The sequence below is a fragment of the Manis javanica genome, chromosome 5, assembly GCF_040802235.1.
Source record: "Manis javanica isolate MJ-LG chromosome 5, MJ_LKY, whole genome shotgun sequence".
NCBI lineage: Eukaryota > Metazoa > Chordata > Mammalia > Pholidota > Manidae > Manis > Manis javanica.
This window is the reverse complement of record NC_133160.1, coordinates 161,469,078-161,488,838: the sequence shown is the minus strand read 5'-3', so window position 1 is coordinate 161,488,838 and position 19,761 is coordinate 161,469,078. Positions and strand designations below refer to the sequence as shown.

At 41.5% G+C, this 19,761-nt stretch overlaps 1 long non-coding RNA gene across 3 annotated transcripts in view; it reads right to left on the bottom strand.

The window, feature by feature from the left end:
* The window catches only part of LOC108405861 (uncharacterized), a 121,654-nt gene that overhangs the window by 77,268 nt on the left and 24,625 nt on the right, over positions 1–19,761 (bottom strand). For all 3 annotated transcript variants that reach the window (XR_012131791.1, XR_012131790.1, XR_012131792.1), the window contains exons 3-4: positions 12,275–12,447; positions 8,967–9,209 (exon numbers count right to left, since the gene is read on the bottom strand). This is a non-coding gene — a long non-coding RNA (uncharacterized lncRNA). The remainder of the gene's footprint in view (positions 1–8,966; positions 9,210–12,274; positions 12,448–19,761) is intronic.

Here is a 19,761-nt window from a genome sequence, read left to right as displayed (position 1 = left end):
TTTTGGACTTGGACTGGAGCTATACCACGTGCTCTCCTTGGTCTTCCCCTTGCCCCCTGCAGATCTTGGACTTCTCAGCCTCTTTAATCACATGAGTCTCAGAACTAGGATTAGAGCCCAGGAGTCTCTGATCCCAGAGACCCAGCTAGGTCTTTCCCATACATGGCCTTATATTTAAGTGGCCAAATGCTAAAGCTGTGTAATTCAACTTACCCTTCTGTTAGAATTTATTCCTAGAATGAAGTGTCTGTGTTGTCATAGATTACTTTTTTATCAAAAAGTAGATTAAGTTGGGTAGGAGGGCTTCTTAGCTTCCCTAATTAGACAGTAAGGAAAATTTTTGAGAACCATACATGTAGTGGCCCAAGTACCTTTATACATCCTGGAATAATTTTTTCATTCCATAAATAGGTATACATAAAAAACATTTGTTATATGTTGGCATTGGGCTAATGGCTGAGAAAGATGCACAGAACTACGACCTTTGACTTGGGTAACCATACATCTGGATTTCCAGGGACAGTCTGTTTACACTGTGACCTCATTATAGTCAATTATAGCACCCATTTCATTATCTCAAAAGACTTTTGATATAGAAAATAAATCATATGGTCACCTTGCCTGTGGTAGAACTTCAAGAGGCTTTCAAACTCATTGATAAGAGAAGACATATAAATATTAGAAAAAAATTCACTAATTCCTTTCTATCTGTGGTAGGCAGCTTCTATGAAGGCTCTCCGTGATCCCTGTCCCTGGGTGTAATCTCCTCCCTTAGAGTGAGCTGGACCTAGTGACTGCTTCTAAACATGGAATTCAGCAAAAATTATAAAAATGGAAGAAAACAAAGTTTTTAGGAATCAGTTTGCATTAGGAAAACTGTTTCTCCTCCCCATAGAGACTTTAATACAAACAATATAATCATAAATATAAATAATTAGGCTTATGTGGGAGCACAGTAAACATGCAGTTTGTGACATGGGAACCATTGTATTAGTTTTGTATTGCTGTTACAGAAAAATTAGTGCCTTGAAACAACAGGTTAATTACCTTACAGTTCAGGAGGTCAGAAGTCTGACACTGTTCTCATTGGGGCTAAAATCAAGGTGTTGGCAGGGCTACATTTCCTTTCTGGAGGCTCCAGGAGGTAATCCTTTTCATGCCCTCTCTGGCTTCTATAAGCTGCCTGTATTCCTTGGCTCACGGCCCCTTCCTCCATCTTCAAAGCCAGTAATGGCGGAGTGAGTACTTCCCACACTGCATGTCTCTGACCTCCTCTTCTGCCTCCCTCTTCCCACTTTTCAGGATCTGATGACACTGGCCTACCCAGATAATCCAGGAGAATCTCCCTATTTTAAGGACATCTGATGTGCAAATTTAATTCTACCCAATACCTTAATTCCCTCTTTGTCCTTTAACATAACATAATTACAGATCTTGGGGACTGTAACTTGGACATTTGGGAGAGAGGCATTATTCTGCCTACCACAACTGTTTTCTAAAGTGTGTTTGGGGGACCACTAGTTCAGTAAAATGGTACTTGAGGAAAGGGTTCCATGGGGAAATATGTCTGGGAAATGCTGGGAACCTCCTCTCACTCTTGGAACTTCACAAGGAAGTTTTACAGTGAAGAAACATGGTTCACTAGAAGAGTCAATCCATTTTTTTTCTCAAGCAATGATAATATTCAAGTGTTCCATAGCACATTATGTCCTTGGACTGGTGCAAGACTTTTGAATTCTGGTCTCTGCTTGCCACTGGACCACTGTGCGATCCTGAGCCAGCCTCTTAACCGCCCCCCCCCCCCCGCTAAATGAGGGGAGGTTGTGGCTTAGATGTTACCTGTTTCCTAGAATAACCAAAAAATTGCCTTCCAAACCTGACAGTCTATGAATTACATTACCAAAACTCATCAAATGCTACTCTGCATGTAAGCACTGAATTCATTTCTGGGGATAAAATCATAGAGAAAAGAAGCCCTCTTCTGAAGGAGATAACTCTCCATGAGGGACATCGGCATGAAAACAAAAATCTACATGGATCTTCCTCAACTTATAGTGGAGTTACACCCCAATAAGCACATCATAAATTGAAAAAACCATAAGTCAAAAATGAATTCAATGTGCCTAACCTACCAAATATCATAGCTTAACCCAGGCTACCTTAAATATGCTCAGAACATACACATTAGGCTACAGTTGGGCAGAATCATATGACACGAAGCTTATTTTATACTAAAGTGTTGAATTGCTCATGTAACTTACTGAAAACTGTACTGAAAGTCAAACACAGAACGATTGCGTGGGTACAGAATGGTTGTAAGTGCACCAGTGGTTGGCCTCATGGCCGTGTGGCTAACTGGGAGCTGTAGCTCACTGCCATTTGCCTGGCATCCCAAGACAGGATGGTCCTGCACATCACTAGCTTAGGAAAAGATCAAAATTCAAAATTCCAAGTACAGTTTCTATGGAATGGATATCATTTTCATACTATCAGAAAGTCAAAAAACCAAAGTTGAACCTTTGCAAGTCAGGAACCATCCATAACATCACGGAAAAGGGCATTAACTCTACTGGAGATGGTGGGAGGAGATCCATAAGAAATTATCCTTTCCCACAATTACCACACAATTCTGTTTACTGGGCAATTTCTGTCTAACTGTATCAAGACGGCACTATTTCCTAACATCACCGAGGCCTTTGCAGAAACCTAGGAAGAATCATTCCATTCCAGCCACAGCCTAGCCTTTCTCTGGAAGTAGGGAAATAACAGATGTAATATATTCAGGCTAAAATATTTGCTCTAAATTATAGACTTTGTGTTGCATGTCTTAAGGGCTTTCTCATGTTTACTTCCAACAAGGGTGTATTATGCTTTTTCTCTGTGCCTTTTGTCAACCATGTGACAAAGAGAGCGTGAGTGTTTCTAAATTACCTTTGCCTCTTGCGTGACTAGAAGAGAAAGTCATTCAGGTTGGATATCTGTGCATTAACAAGAGTATGGGAGTATATTTACCACTTTAATTTGGACACATTTTTCTACCAGTTCCATTTACAGTTGTGGGATTTTAATAGAGGCCACCCATGTTTAGTTGTTATTGCCATTGTTTCTAAGAATGGGGAAAAGAATCAAAAGGGCAATAAGAAAATGTGTTCTTGTACGGAAAACTCAGCAAAATAAACAAACCAATGGACATAACAATGGTAACACCCGAATAGTTAGACCACAGAAGAAGACCTCATATATCTCCATGGAGATAGAGGTAAAAATAAAACATGGGAGAGCTAAGGATTGTTAAACTGTTGCTTTGTGCCAAGAATTGTGTCAGGCACTTTCCTTACTTATGTAATCCCCAAGGCAATTCTTTGCAGGAGGCCAAACTCCTGTGATTTACACCTAACAAAAGCATCATACAAGTCTATAAATGCAAATAGGTTCAAACCAATATTAACACTCATAATGTTAACCTAGCAGGCCTAGTTGTACCCTTTCCCCAGGATCTGTAGGATACTAGAGGGCTTCATCTAAGCACACAGCCATCCTTCTCAAGCTCTGGGGCTCTCCAGCAGGCCGACTGCCCACGAAGTGCCCTGAAGCTGGCCCCTCAGCTCGGTCCCCTTCTACTGGCTCTCTCTGGGAGAAAACTGGTATTCCTGACAAACATCTCGCCCTGTGGGACTCCCAAAGTTATCAGTTCTTAAATCGCCAAAACAGGCCTTGTTATCTCCTGTCCTCACTACACCATGGCCATGCTGATCACATGAAGAAGTGTGAGGGGAAGCTGTGGAGGTCCACTCACTACGTGTCCAGCTTTGACTCCTGGGCACCAAAGGGGAACTTTGAGAGTTATGACGGGAAAACACCCTCCAGCTTCTACCCCCCACCCCCACCATCTCCAGATCTCCAGGTGAGACAGACAGCCTACAGGCTGAGCTTAAAGACCATCATCTGAAACAGACTCCATGGAAGCTTCCGCTTTCTCTCTGCACACTCAGTCACCGGCAAGGACCTCTGCTCTCACTCTCCTCAGGCCCAAATCCCTTATGCCAAGGGATTCCTAGTGGGACAGCCCTATGAAACCATCAGATACACAAAGACACCTCTGGATTCCAACTTTTGTTCACACGGGATTCCAACTACAAACAAACAAAGCAACTAAGCTATAAAAAGTTTGACAAATAGCTCCTGCTGGCCAATATTGGAATAGGAACTCAAAGGGAGACTATCTCAGAGAACTCACTCAACACAGCTAATGTGGCACCCCTGCGAAGAAACCGTGGTTTTATCAAAGTGCAAAGCTTTTTATTCTACTGATGGCCAGGGTGCATATCAGGGGCTAATCTAGGCTCTCCATTTAAGATTCCGAGGAGCCATCCATTGAACTGATATCCTGCAACTGTACCAGTTTAGAGGGTGTTTGCCTTCTCTCCTAGTTGTTTCGTGGAATCTCTAACATGTTGGAATTCACGCCATCATGAACCAGAGACTCAAGCCCTGGTTGTCTATAAATTTTCACCTTTTGGAATTTGGGAGCAGAGTGTAGTAAGATACCTGTAACTCACAAGGAGAAGACAAGAAGACATCTCCCAGGGAATAGCAAAGACAGCAGAAACAAGTTGATTTTTAACCTCTGTCTCCTAAGAATGTTACTCACATATCTGCAATTGATATGTCAGAAGTGAAGGGTTCAACTTGGAGAAGGAAGTTCTGGGAAAGAAATAATATTATCTATGTGAGCCTTGTTGAAAAATGTATGCTTGCAAGATATTCTAGAGACATTGCCTGCCTCCTAATGAGGTTCTTTGGCTTTCAAGATAAAAAGGAAATTATTTTATTTTATGAGTGAGGCTTGCCTTTGTTTTCCTCAGAAGCCAGGGCTCATTGAAAAGGGAATCCTAAATCCAGCAATGCCTAGAGAAATGCTCTTCTCATTTTCAAGTTAAGGACCATAAAGGAAAAATGTGGTAGGAGACTAAATTCACAAAAGCCAAGGAGCCCCATCTTGGGGACCTAGACTGTGCTTCTGTCAAGATAAATCCTCAGAAATCTCTTCTTTATTGAAGAATGTCCACTAATAATAGAAAAGGAGATACAAAATTTAAAAATCACCATTTTTCAGTTACTAATGAAATCATTGTTAAAGGTAGGTATTATCAATGATACTAAGAGCCGTAGGTGAAAGGTCAGTGGGGAATTATATATTGATCTGTTGACAAAGTTCACCCACCGCCTGCTTGCTGGTCACAAAGGACATGTAACTGTACAGGGGCAGCACCAACTTGCCACTGCCTCACTTGTCTCCCAAGGTGATTAAATAGGAAGGGCACAGTGTCATCCGTGGGATGTACATGCTACAGTGTTTACCTTTGATCTACTCGAATGTTTAGATCTAATTTTTGGTTTGTGCAGGAGTCAGAGAGGAATGAGAACATTGACACGGTGGGGAAGCAATCAGACAACCCAGAAGGAGAAACTTGCAAGAGGACACTCAGCCCCCGTTTCTTCAAAATCTTCAACAAGTCAATGTCATGAAAAAAATAAAAAAGCAGAGGGAGATGTACTAGACTGAAAGAGTTAAGAGACACAAAAACTCAGTGTGGTGTATGGACACTGATGCGATCCTCCTCTGAACAAGCCAGCGGTACTGTTTTGGGGGCAATTAGGGAAATGTGAGGATGAATTGGGTAGTTGATTATTTGAAGAAGTTTTTAATTGTATTAGATGTGAAAAGCCTATGACTTTTTTTTTCCCTTTTGTTTCATCTTTGTTAGGTCATTATCTTTTTGTTTTCATTAAGGTATCACTGATACACAATCTTATGAAGGCTTCACATGAACCACATGCGGTTTCAAACTTCACCCATATGATCAAGTCCCCTCCATACACACTGCAGTCACTATCAGCGTAGTTAGATGCTATAGTCATTACATGCTATACTTGTCATTTCCGTGCTGTACTACAGTCCCCGTGACCTACCTATGTGTGATTGTGAATTACTGTGCCCCTTAATCCCTTCTCCCTCCCTCCCCACCCGCCTTGCCCAACCCTTCCCCTTTGGAAACCGCTAGTCCCTTCTTGCAGACTTGAGTCAAGCATATGACTGTAATGCAGGAAAGTGGCCTCTGCTTTTTAGAGATGTATGCTGAAGTATTTATGGCTGAAATGACATTATATTTGTAATTTGCCTTAAATTTCAGCATAATGATAAACATACGACCAATGTGGATAAACGCAAGCTAGTGTTAAATCTTTAGAATGGGTATATGAGAGTTCATTATACTCTTCTCTCTACTGTTTTATGTTTCTCATAATTATTTTTAAATATATGAGTGCTCATCGTGCCTTTGGGCACCAAAGGATCCAGGAGCCTGGCCGTTCCAGGGAGGCTGCCTCCCTCGGTGGCTTTGAAAGCCCAATGACACCAGCAGGGGACCCTGCGATATTGCTGCTGTGAGAGTCCCCAGTGTCATTAAACCCACGTCCTACTCGTTCGACAGAAAAGGTATGGAACTTGAGAGAGACAAAGGGACTTCCCCCAAATCACACAGCTAGCAGGTTGGTGATCCAGGAGCAAAAATGAGATCGCCTGACTGCACTGCCAGCCCTCTCCACTGTACCCAGAGCCCAGCAGCATCGGAGCTTTTCCCCAAAGAGGGGAGGAGGGCCCGACTGGTGGAAGCTCCGCTCTCAGCCTCACGTGGACTCCCCTGTTTCAGGCAGGCTGGGGTGCAAGCATTTGCTAGGACAGGGTGCAACCACATGGAAGAAAACACACAGCGTGTGTGAGCAAGAACTTGAATGAGGATCAGCCATTCTGCCCCTCCTGGATCTCTCCTTCCTCATGGTAGAGCGAAAAGAGGCAGGCTCTGGGGTCCGATGGGGCATGCAGCCTCCCTTCCGTGAGAGTCACTGAACTTCCCTGATTACCGGCTTCTTCATCTATAAAATGGAAATAGTCATCTAAAGGGGGGCTTGGGAAAAGAAGCTGCCTGCCTGTCACAAAAAACGGCACAAAGTAGATGTTTGATAAATGCCATTTCTGTCTCCTTGCCTTTCCTTTAACCAAATGATGCTTAACTTAACAACAAAAATCTGATGCGGAGTGTAGCAGTGTGTATCTTATCTACCGGGTGACCATTTAATAACTTCTGCTCTCCTGCGAGTTTTCTTATGTTTCCTTTGCCTAGAGAAATATTTGGTTATCAAAATATGTACCTCATATTAGCTCAGGAAACCAAAAAAGAGGGGAACAGATCTTCATTCTATTGCTGCAATAAAGGTTTCCTTCTCTAGCGATAATCAACTCTGCATAATTAAAATTGCTCAGACTGCTGAACTAATTTTCAGACTGGAGCTTTCTTCCTGTAGCAACACTTACAAGCAAAGTTTCTACTGTGAATGAATTTAATCGTGAGTCTAATTACAATTTTAATGAATGTCTCCAGCCCTGCATGTAAACTTGCTCTCTAAGGCTTTGCTATCTGTTAGGGTATTTTAAGGTCTTTTCATTTTTCATATAAAGGAATGTATTGGCCAAACGAATGGGTAGTAAGGACGATTCTTTCTGGTTCGGCTTGGTTTTGTTTTGAGGATCAAGTGAGAGAATGTAAAATGTCTGTTATTTTAAAGAGCCTTTTCAGCCTGGGCATCTCACCTGTAGCTGTTGTTAAGTGTTCTCTTTTTTTTAAGGATGGAGAAAGAAAGAATCTTGCCATACTTGCACTCCATTTGCAGTTTGGGATGTTATCTCGTCTCATGAATGTCCAGAGAAGCAGAGTTCTGATTTACCTTACAACGTAATCTCTTCTGGAAATTCAAGGACATTTTAGAAAGAGGTAGAAAAGAGGGAATGTAAAAAAAAGTCCTTCCTTAACAAAATTTTCAAAAGGAAAGACAAACACAAAATTTTAAATAATCAAATTAAGTCATTCAAGTACCCAAAGATGTCTTTCTTAGAAACAAACAAACAAAACTCCACGTGATTAAAGTCAGCATTTTTTATAGTAGGGAAAAAGTGGAAACCACCCAATATCTAATAATAGGTAACTGGTAAAATAGATTGTCATGTGTTTAAAGACTATTTAGTGACAGAATGTTTTTCTCTTTTTCAACTTCTATTTTTATTACACAAATAATAGCTATTCATTCAAGAAAAATCAGTAAATACAGGTAATTAAAAATTTTCTTAAAAAAGACATCACTTGTGATCTCACAACACAAAATTAAGTATTGTTAATTCTGATGTATCCTCTTCCGGATTTTTCATGTATAAGTATATATATTATATGTATGATATGTATAACGCATACATATATAATTAACACACATATACACATACATGTTTATACACATATGCACTATACAAAAGTGGTTTCATATTGCATATACTGCTCTGTAATCTGCTTTTATCACTTAATAGCATATTGTAAACAATTTTCTATGTCAATAATTGTGTTTACGCAACATCACAACAGACAACAAGAGCAGAAATGCAAGCCCACCCCAAGCCCTCCAGGAGTCACAGCATGGACTCTTTGGGACCCCACTTTTCGGAGTCATTTGCTTCTAACTGATGGGGAATCTACAAACAAGAGACTCGCTCTCGGGAATGTACCCGTGCTGTCAGGAAGACTGAGAAAGACTTCTGAGCTCTACCTTAGGAGGAGTGGACACTACACAGTGGGATTCCCCAAACAGATGAAGGGTGTTCAAAGGCACTGTCTGTACAAAGAGAGTGGCTAATGTCTACGATGGCAGGAAAATTCCTAAATACCTCATTTCCAGAAAACTCCACCCTGCGTGTTTTCAAGACAGGAATTAATTCGTAAGTTGCAGCTGAGGACAAACGCACCCCATTGGCTTAGGGTCTCTAGACTGGCCGAATTTTAAGATTTGAAGGAGTTTTATTCTCGGAAATCAAATCTTTTAACTTTAAACTCTAACTACCTCTCTCCCGGACTATAGCTTACCAAAGTCCTGCTCATTAGCTTCTTTGCACAACATGATCATGTGCTGTTGAGAGAAACCGTCCTTTCCGAATCCTCCCGCTGCTTCCTCTTCCAGTATATGCTGACGCCCACTCTCCCTCGCTGCTCCCCGGCAGAGCCATGCATGAAGGGCTACTCCCGAGGATGAGTCAGGAAGGCAGGCCACGCCAAACCACAGGAAGAGCATAGGGAATTCCTTCCTAGGAACGTCTGTCCTCCTAGGACCTTAAAAATACACAAGATGAAAAAGGTGCTGGGCATTCAAAGTCAGACATACCTGGTTTCATGTTATACTTTGAGGGAAAAAATATATATATGCCCATATGCATATATTTTCTCTCTCTCTCTCTCTCTCTCTCTCTCTCTATATATATATATATATATATATATATATATACACACATATATACACACACACACATGGAAAACAGGAACAGAAATGGACAATGGAAAAAGACACCTCCAAAAAGGAACTTGCATTTTATTAAATTAGTTTGCTGTTCTCCTAAAACCATAAATTCCAGGACAAAGCCATCAAGTTGTTCTGGATAAGATTTTGATTCTTTTAGGGGTGAACGTGAGACTAATAAAAATGGAGAAAGAAATAAAAATTAAGCTTTCTAAATCTAGGAAAGCTGGGGAAAGCAAATAATGCAGCAACAAGCAACAATGCAGAATGGTTGGACCCCAGCCAACAGTGCAGAAAAATCAGATGGGATTTAAAAGTATACATCAAGACAAAAAATGCTACACATCACTAACAGCACAAATTGCCAAGCTACTGAAATCCTTTTTTGTGTATATATACTTTTATAAAGTCTGGAATTATCACATATATGGACAGTAAGAGAAGCCAAGTAATTTATTTCAACTGTGCCTGAAAAGAGGCAAAGGGCTTCATAGAGAAACTGACAAGACCAAGCAAGATGCCCAGATGACATAAATCCTTAGGTATTAAAGGAATTAGGCAATAAACTTACAGAATCATTGCCATTATTTTAATAAGTCAGATAGAAGGAAAGTCCCAAATGCATTTTATTTGAAAGGGTTTTGGGGTTTTGTGGGAGGAGACATTTGTCTTTTTAATACAGATTGAATCATGTTATAAGGAAAATTCTATCCAAATGGATTTTGTACTTGCCAATAACCAGCATCCATCTGAGATTCAGATCCAGAAAAATTATACAACTTAAAATGCAGTCAGGGTAAAGCTTCAGAAAGTGTTAATGAGATTCCTCCAAGTTGGACCAGTTTCCAAGTTCTCAAGGAAGGCTTCTCTATTGTGTACATGTATACAGTCCTGGCTCACACCCAGACTGTATACATGACCACAGTGGTTGGGAAGAAATGGGCTTGGTGTCAGGATAGCCAGAGAGCCGGGGTCAGTACATCAGTCCCCCCTCCCCAGCAGCTGGGTGACCTTGAGTGAGTAAATTTATCTCTCTGAGCTCCATAATCCTGGACTATGAAACCTGGAAAGTGAGGCCTATTACGCCATGCACACTGAATTTAAGACAGTATTTTATAAAATGTCATCAAAATATAAGCTAATGTTATCATTTTTAACTGTTACCATTCTCAGAAAAATCCTAAAGAGTCTGGGAGCCATGAAAATGATTTTTAGCCCATGCCAGGCAATCTGAAACTTATGCTGGAAAAATGTTTTGAAATTATAAAAGGCAAAATCAATTACATTTATGGTAAGTTTAAGACGCTGTAGTGGGGAAAACTGTCACTGATTATTTACTGTGTGCCTAATTCCATGCTTAGGGCTTTACATAGACTACCTGAGTTTTAATCCAGGGTAGTCAAGTGATACCCCAGCCCCATCCCTCCAGTCAGAGAATCCAGGCTTACAGAAACTGAACTGCATATCCAAGAACTCCCTAAAGGATGGTAGAAAAACCGCCATCCACCCCAGAAGGTCTGAATCTAGACACTGCCCCCTTGAACGATCCTAGGCCTAAGCATGAAAGACAGGAAGATAATGGCAATACAAAGATAAATAATGGCAGGAGGAGGCCACACCAACAGTAGAAGCCCTCCTAGGCAAACCGTCAGACCCGTGGTGATCATATTCACAGGAAGTCAGTAAAAGCAGAGAATCACAAAAATGACACACATTAACTAAATATTTTACATTTTTTTAAGAGGTAAATATACACTCATTTGATAAAACCAATATTTGAAAGTTGTTTAGAAAAATAAACAGTTTTCAAAACCTATGTTTGAAGCATGTACATTCTTTATATGTCATCACACGGCTGACAACCAACTTGCTGGAACAAAACTCCTTTTGGGGCAACTTTGGCTGCTGAATGATGAGAAGATTTGGACTCGCAACTTGATATCTGACTTCTGCCCATCTTTGTTTTTTGATTTTTCTGTTTCTGTCATGACCTGAAGGATTTCTTCCCTGATGCTAAGGATATATTGCAATAAATAGGAATCATTAATTCACTGTTATATATCATCTTTCTATAAATCACTGGAACATTCAATTTGTCTGGGATTGTTTATTAAACCATGTTCTTAATTATTCTCTTGTAGTTCAGAATTTTTTCAGTGTTGTCAACCTCAGGCAACATTTTTTTTCTTCTCTGAGATTTAGTAAATGCTGAACTGGGAATTTCACTCACCACTAAAGGCTACACTGAAAAAAAAGAACCCTCCTTTAATGGTACTGGTTTTTAATGATTACATGTTACCTGTATCTTGTCTTCTGTTTTTTTCTAAACTGAAACTGCAATATTATTTTTAAAAACATTCTCTAGCCCCTTGATCCATAACTTGGAACAAAGAAGCTGCATTCTGTTATAAAACCTGGCATTTATTTAAATCACTTTCTTTACATTATTCATACCCAAAACGTGAAGAAACCTTCAAAGTTTTTGTCATAAATACACGGCGAGTGAAATTTTACATCACAGTTAGAAATTTTTTATCACATCTACACACATTCTACACATCTACACACGTGCTTCTTAAAAGAAATTTTCATGAAATACCCTTACAACATACAAGGCACACTGATATTTTCTGTCCTATTTCATTCGATTTCATTCCATTCTTTAAAATCTTTTTCCCCAACTCGGTCAATTTATTTCATGACCCACCAACAGTCAAAATCCACAATATGAAAAATACTGATTAAAAAACAGAAGCATAGGCTTTTCAGATGTCTATTTTCTTCAAGTGTTTCCTCACAGAAAGTATAAATTCATGGGAAAAAATCAATGTATAGAATAATTCAGAGTCTTTCCATGCTGATTTCAGTGAAGAGGACTTACCTTGTAAGAACAAACAATTCATGTCTCTTGAATCTTGGGCACTTTCTCTTTCGCCAATGATAGAACATCAGAATTGGGGATTCCACCTGCATGGCTAGAGGCAGCTGCTGAGAATCTTTGCTTGGATTTGGTGTGTGCTGGTCCATTTCCTTTATATTTTGTACTCTAGTTTCCTGGAAAACATAATTTAGAACTGTTTCAACTCTAAAGGAGAGCTACTTCCTAATAAAATTTCCCTACCAATAAGTGACTTTAACTTCTCTGTAAATTTTTAAGCAGCAGATTGATCAGTAGGTAATTTGCTCCTTCTAGAGCCCGACACCTGGGTACCACGGCTTTATCCTACACTTAAGTCATCCATCAATTGCTATACAGCTTTCAGAGCTGTCAATCCTTGTGGTGTAGGACCAAGGCCTTTTCTGTAAATCCTGGTCCATGGATTTGCATTCTGTGTATTCTTTCTTACCTAAACCATACCAATAATACATCAACTCTGATAATTTGGTGTTTGTTTTTTTTTAAGTAGAACAAGAATTTAAACACACTTGGAAAATGGTATGGTGACAGAACCTTCTAGGTGTTACAATTTTTCCCAAAGCTTTTACCATTTTCTTACTACCTCTCATTTGATTTTAGTGCCTTTGAAGCAGCATTCCCTAAATCTAAACTGTGCAAGTAGATTTTCATAGAAACAACAAAAAATAAATACATTATTATTTTCACATCCATAGTATTGGTTTATGTAACATTTAATTACATTACATAAATTTAATAACAAGAGAACCTTGCTACCCACAACTGGAGAATATATAACTGACTCTGGATAAGCAGACAATTCAGGTGGAAGCATAAGTGCGATTACAGATGGGAAACACGGCAGGGGTCTACTGGCAATGAGCACTTGGAGTGTGGTTTACAGAAGAAATGGAAAGCATTGGACAACCCAGGAGGAGGTCAAGAGGAGATGGGTTAAGAGAGGTTCTGCTGTAGCACAATAGGTGTATGGACAAAGCCTGTGGGAAGCAGCCAGGAAGGTCCTGAGGCAAGAAGTAAAGTGTTGCCACTTTATTTAGGAGATGCAATCCCATAGTGGTAAAGATTAGGGGAAACTGGAAATAAAGTTAGAAAGATACTGAGGGACACAGTGCAATGCAGGAGCTACCCCTTCACAACGTGCAACAAAGTGACACAGCTGGAAACTCAAGAGGCATGTTTGCTTACCATGCAAGACTTCTCTGGGAAATCTGCAAAGAGCAACTACATCTCTGAGCAGTCCAAGAAAGAGCAAAAGGAATTGGAATTATCGACCCTGTGACTCTCCCTAGTGAAGGGCTGCCCACAGTGTGCCTTTGACTGCATCCTCTAGACCCTCTTCACCCAATCAGGAACCCAGAACCCACATCCCATGAGAGGCTTATAAGTTCCAGCTTCAGAAGTCTGAGAGTGGAGGGGCTTGGCAGGTGAGGCATGAACGTAACGCAGGTTCAAGGCTTCTATTTGGACTCCAACCTGAGCTCAGGGAACCCACTGGGATGCCGGCAAATGATCAAATGGAATTATCCAGAAGGTACGCAGCAGTGAGAGAAAAGAAGGGGGCAGTTGGAAGAATCTAAGAAGGTGCCCAAGGTTTATGCCCAACACTATGCTTAACAGAGGAAGCTCCGTGTTTTAAACACAGAGAAGTGGAGTAAGGATATTCCAGGAAGAAAGAATCGTGCATTTTATAAGACCCAATGGAAAGAAAGAGTGCAGCTTTTTCAGCAGAGTGCAAAAGCAGCCATGTAGCTGGCATGTGGGGACATACTACAGAATGAGAGGGAAGAAAGCTCAACCCATTTGATTATAGCATCCCTACCACACTACAACTATGTGCTGGGCATAGTGCACAGGGAATGAGAAATGAAAGAACATACCATCAACTAGAAGCCTCTAAATCAGTATGTTTTTTCACACATCTGGCCCCAGCAGGCACCCAGGGGTCCTGGTTCCTAGTCCTCATCCACTACACTCCATGTCCACTAGAGAATATCCTCCTCATGAGAAAAGGGCTTAGTGAAAAGACAGAATACAGATAAGCCGTAGACAAAATAATACTGCATTTCTCCCAAATAATGCCGCCTACGTATTTCACAGAATTAATGTTGACAGAATTCACAGAGTTTAGAGAAAAGCAAAAGTCAGGGTACACGTGATTTCTTCCAGCCATTTCAAAGCTCACAATTTCTCTGCCATTGGTAACCTACCGTGGCCAATTCATTTCATGCCTGTCTACTCTGGTAAAACCTTGGAATGAATTGAATTGTTACAAAAAGGTGAAAATTAGGAATGCCAAGAGTCATTTGATGCAGCTAATTAAGAGTCGTCATCTCTGCGGCTTTGCACATGCTCCTGGCTTCCTTTACCTGTAAACTTAGTTTCTGAAGTTAGGTCTGATAAGACAATTGTGAAAAATTCCTTCGCCTGTTGTCAAGGAGAAGGTCTTATCTCTTTACACTGGAGTGTTAGAGAAAAATATCCACTTTCAAGTGATCTTTCTGTTATTGGAATTATTTTGATCAAACTGAAACCCTGCTATCTAGAATTTAGTCCAGCTATGTGCTGGGCGTAGGGTACAGGGAATGAGAAATGAAAGATGGACCTGCCCCTCCAATGGCTTCCACTGCATTTAGGTTACAATCCAAGGGCCTCTGTTTCACTACAATAAAAAAAAAAAATGGGGGAAAACCTTACGGGCTCTGTAGGTGTATTGACAATGTCCTACCGCTCTGACCTTACCTCCATTTATGTCCCCATCACTCATCACCCCTCCTTAGTAGCCAGCTCTTTTCCTGAAATATAAACGTTTCTGCTCCCACCTGAGGGACTCTGTCTTTGTGGACCCCAGTACCTGGAATGCCCTCTTCTTCCCAGTTGTCTATGTAACTTAGCTCCTTCATGACATGATATGTCAACTGCAAAGTCACCTCAGCCCCAAACCCTTCCCTGACTCACATGTATCCGTTAGGATGTTTTCAGCAACGAGTAACTAGGAAGACCTGACCGGAAATAGGTAAAACAGTTTTAGTAACTCACACAACACGTAGCACAGAGGAAGGATAATTCTGAGGCTGGATGCCTCAGCAGCATTAGGACTTCATCCAAAACCCAGGTCCTTTCCAACTTCCCATTCAGCCACCTGCAGCAGGTCAGCAATGCTCCCTTCAGGGCCACAGGTGACTGCCACTGCTCCAGACATCACATGAGGACACAATGGTCTTCAATGAAGAAGATAGGTTTTTTTTCTTTCCTTGGAGCATTTTTATTAGCAAGAAAAACTTATATCAAAAGTCCCCCAACTGGCAACTCTCTGATCCCATTGGCCAGGACCGGCTTTACTGAAACTGATCACTGGCAAGAAGGAAGAGAATGACCACGACTGATACTAGGGAGGAGCCTGCAGAAAGGTCACATTCCCTAAGGTGAGCAGAGAGTAAGCACCCAAAGAAAATCAAAGCTGTGCCAGCAAGCACAAGGAGGGAGGACAAGGTTGGGGAAGGAATGGCAATTAAAGATGAGCAGAAGCAATGATCGTAGCAACTAATCCAAAATAGCCCCAGGCACTCTTTAGCATCATGAGCCTTTTAATTGCTACACAGAACTGAGTGTAGCTTCCTGTTTCTCTTGTTCACTTATTTGTGTATTGTCTGATGCACCCACACAAATATAAGTCCCATGATGGCCAGGACCTTGTCCACTGCATCACCAGGCTATTCCTGAGCACCAAACAGTCCCGACACATAGAAAGCATGCAGCGAATGTGTCTGAAAGAATGCATGCATGAATGTGTCCGTGTGCACGCCCATTCTGCCTGTGTACTCTTTGTGGTAGCTTGATATTCAACTTGACAAGCAGAAAAATCCACCAGGACTAAACCAACACCATTTCAATATCTGTAACCTTAGGAGGCAGCCGCTGAACTCATAGAACACGTCTTTCCTGATTTCAACAAACCTTTATAGGGAACTCAAGACAGAATGCAACACTTTTCTCCTAAATTTTGCTCCTTCTCCAGTATTTGCTGTTTTCATGATGATACCATTACCCATCCAGATCCCAAGACAGAACCTGGGGTATCTTCTCCATTCCTTCTCTTCACTTAGTCAATCCCACACCCTGCAGTCAATTTCTGAGAAACTTGAAAATCCATCCCCTCCTCTCAATTTTCACTGCCACTGATTTAGTTGGTTTGTGTTAAGTGAACTCTACTATCGTTGTCAACTCAACTTTCTATGATATTTTGACTTCTATTTCCCTATTTCTAGAACCCAGCATTAAAACACAGCTATCAGAAAAGGTCTGAGTTCGTTATTATTTTGAATCACCATAATATCAAGAACATACTTCATTTCTGCTTTTTCTGTCCTTGATAAGGTTACATTTGAAAGGACAAGGAGGAAGAAAAGACAATTTAAGCTGTTACTTTAAATGGCCATTTCTTAACAGTGGAAGAAAAGCTAGAGCATAACTCTGGGCTTTTAGCTTGATACTTAGCCAATTGTGCAGTGTCCAATCCTGTAAAAATCCATTAATATATAAAATAAATGAAACAAAGATAGTCCAACATCTTTTATGACTTTGGGATGTTAGCCATGGAGAACTTATTGAGATGATGTTAAAGAAAATGTATGAACAACAGTGATTCCTTCCTTTGTCTCCCAATCAGAAAAGTCCATCTATCCTCTGAATTCCCAGAATGCTTGACATGGTACATTCATTCTCTTCTTCTCTAGTCTATGTTAAATTATTTCTGACTGTATTATATCTCCCCTACTCACCTGTGAGCTCACTGAAGGCAAAACCTAAGTGTATTAGGTACTTTTAACTCATTGGGGTCATACATATGAAACAATCATTCTCTTTTCCAATAACTGCTTTAGCCATACTCTACTGAAGCCCTCTCTCCCATCCCTTGATGGCACTTGGGTAGAATACATAACTTCACGGTTACTTTCAGTAATTAAAAATCCTTTCTATTCTAAAATTTCAATTTCATGTCTAATACAAAGTTAACCTCCTGTCTGTGGGCCAGACACGTGGTTTGAAAGAATTTGAGGGGGAGGGTGTTTGGTCTGATTCATCACTTACTTCTCCTTCTCCCTTAAGGCAGGCTCTTAGCTCCTCAATAGTTGGGAATAAAGAAGAGATGGGGGAATAGGGAAAGGGCAAAGGTTTCCTTACTCAGTTGGATGTGATGAATCCTCCCTACATTTGCTGCTTTGGACCACCGGTGCCTTTTCTATGGTGAGCGTCTAAAGCTGACTCTGCCCAGTGCCTCCCTGCAGAGCTCTGCCAAGTCCCCCCAAAGCACAGATCTCTCCCACTGAAGTCTGGCTTGGCCTCGTCAGTCTCCTGCTCAGCTCCCCCTGGAGTTTCAGGCTCCCCACGCAGTAAACAGCCCGAGTGGATCAATCCCAGTATGTTCCGTGACATCCTCTTAAACTCCAGAAACATCACAGTTTGGGAGCATGCTGAATGATGAGAGTGTAGACGTCCCAGCTGCCAGGCTTTCCTGAGCTTTGCCAACTCAATCCCATTCCTTTCTCCTCTACGCCAGAGGCAGATCCACTACTTAAGAACAGGCGTGATAACCAAGGACTAAGCTGATCATCCCCACCTCTTGTGGCTGGCCACAGTCTTCAAGGGATTCTCTGGCAGCCCCTATGACGTGACTTTGCAGGGAAGGGGTGAGGTGGTTCCTTCTGACCTGAACATTCTCCGTCAGCACACCACCACCACCAAAGGCTTTCTCCCTTCTTCCTCCCCATCCTCTCCTCTGCAGACTGGCTGAGGACCCAGGGCATCATTACGGTGAGGGTCTCTCTCGCTCCTTTGGGGGAATGTTGGAAGTTTTCTTTAGATGCAGGAAATAACGGCCTCTTTGCTCTCTACTCAGGACACTAGTTGACTATTCTGCAGCTACAGGAGAAAGTCCTGCTCAACATCCTTCTCCTCAGCTTATGTTTGCTGCTGCTGGGCAACAGATTACTGCAAATTTAACAGCTTCCAACAACCTACACCCATTATCTCACAATTTCCAAGGATAGGAATCTGGGTATGGCTCTCTTGTTCCCACACTCAGGTTCTCACAAAATTATGATCAAGGATCCGCTGAGCTGCATTTGTATCTGGAGGCTTGCTTGGGAAGAATCTGCCTCCAAACCCACTCAGGGTGTCCCCAGAATTTGTTTCCTTGCAGGTGCATGATTCAGGTCTGTGCTTTCTTGCTGCGGTCTTCCAGAAGCCACTCTTCGCTCTTAGAGGCCACCCTCAGGTCCACGCCATGTGGAGGCCTCCACAGTCCCTCCCATAAATTGCAGATCACTTCATCAAAGCTGGCAGAAATATCTCTAACCGTTGTCTGCTAGGACAGAGCCTTATATAAGGTAATACAGAGATGGGAGTGAATATCACATCACTTTCACCATATTCTGTGATCTAGAAACAAGTCACAGGTTCCACCACACTCTAGAGGAAGAGATGTACAAAGGTGTGATTCATCAGGGCCACCTTAGGTGTGTTTACCACACACAGGTTCCCTCCTTCCTTCCATATGTCAGTGGTCTGATACCTGCAAACCACACTGTGCTAAGAGAGACAGAATGATTAAGGCCAACCCCTGTCCTGGAGAAGATCATACACAAATGCAAGACCATCCTGGGAATGGTTAAATTGCAGTGTGTAATAATTGTCCCCATGTTATATAAAAAGCATCAGCCCAGAGCCAGGAGCCCTGATTTTACACGATGAAGACAGAGAGTTCATGGAGGAAGGGCTGTTTGCATAGGCTTTTGAAAGGGGAGGGGGGGGAGGAGGGCCCACAGCAGTTGGCACAGCGCTTTACCTGTATCAGCCATTGTATTCAGTGAATGTGTATTGAACAAAAAGCTAAAAAATACAACAAAGAACTAAGCTTCCAAATGAGCACAGTAAACACTTGGACAAACACCTGATATCACAGCAATTCCAACATACAAATTAGTGCAGGGTTGGTGTCGAAGGTCTAACTGGTCACATCCTGCACAGGCCTCAGTAACTTGGAATGCTTCAAATACCAGTCCCTTCATTCCATATCTGTAAAGAATTTAGGTGGCCAGAGAGAAGAGAGCAGAGGAATGTACTCCCAGAGCTAAGAAAGAAGAGCGGAACAATGGAGCTCAGGGCAAGACGTTGGCAGAACACCCTTTGGAGAAGGGAAATGGACAGAGCTGTCCAGGGCTGCCTCTAGACAGGTGGTCCAAGCCGATGAAATGCACAGTCATCCATTTCTGAAATTTCTACTTTCAGACAACTTACATTTGCATATACCACATGCTGACACCATAAACTGCCTTTGATATACTAAGGAAAGATTCCCCTATGAGCTGACAAAGGAACACTTTGAACTGTTTAACAGCAGTACTTGCCGAGTTTCCTTCTGCTAATGTCACCTCCTAGGGCTGACAATAGTG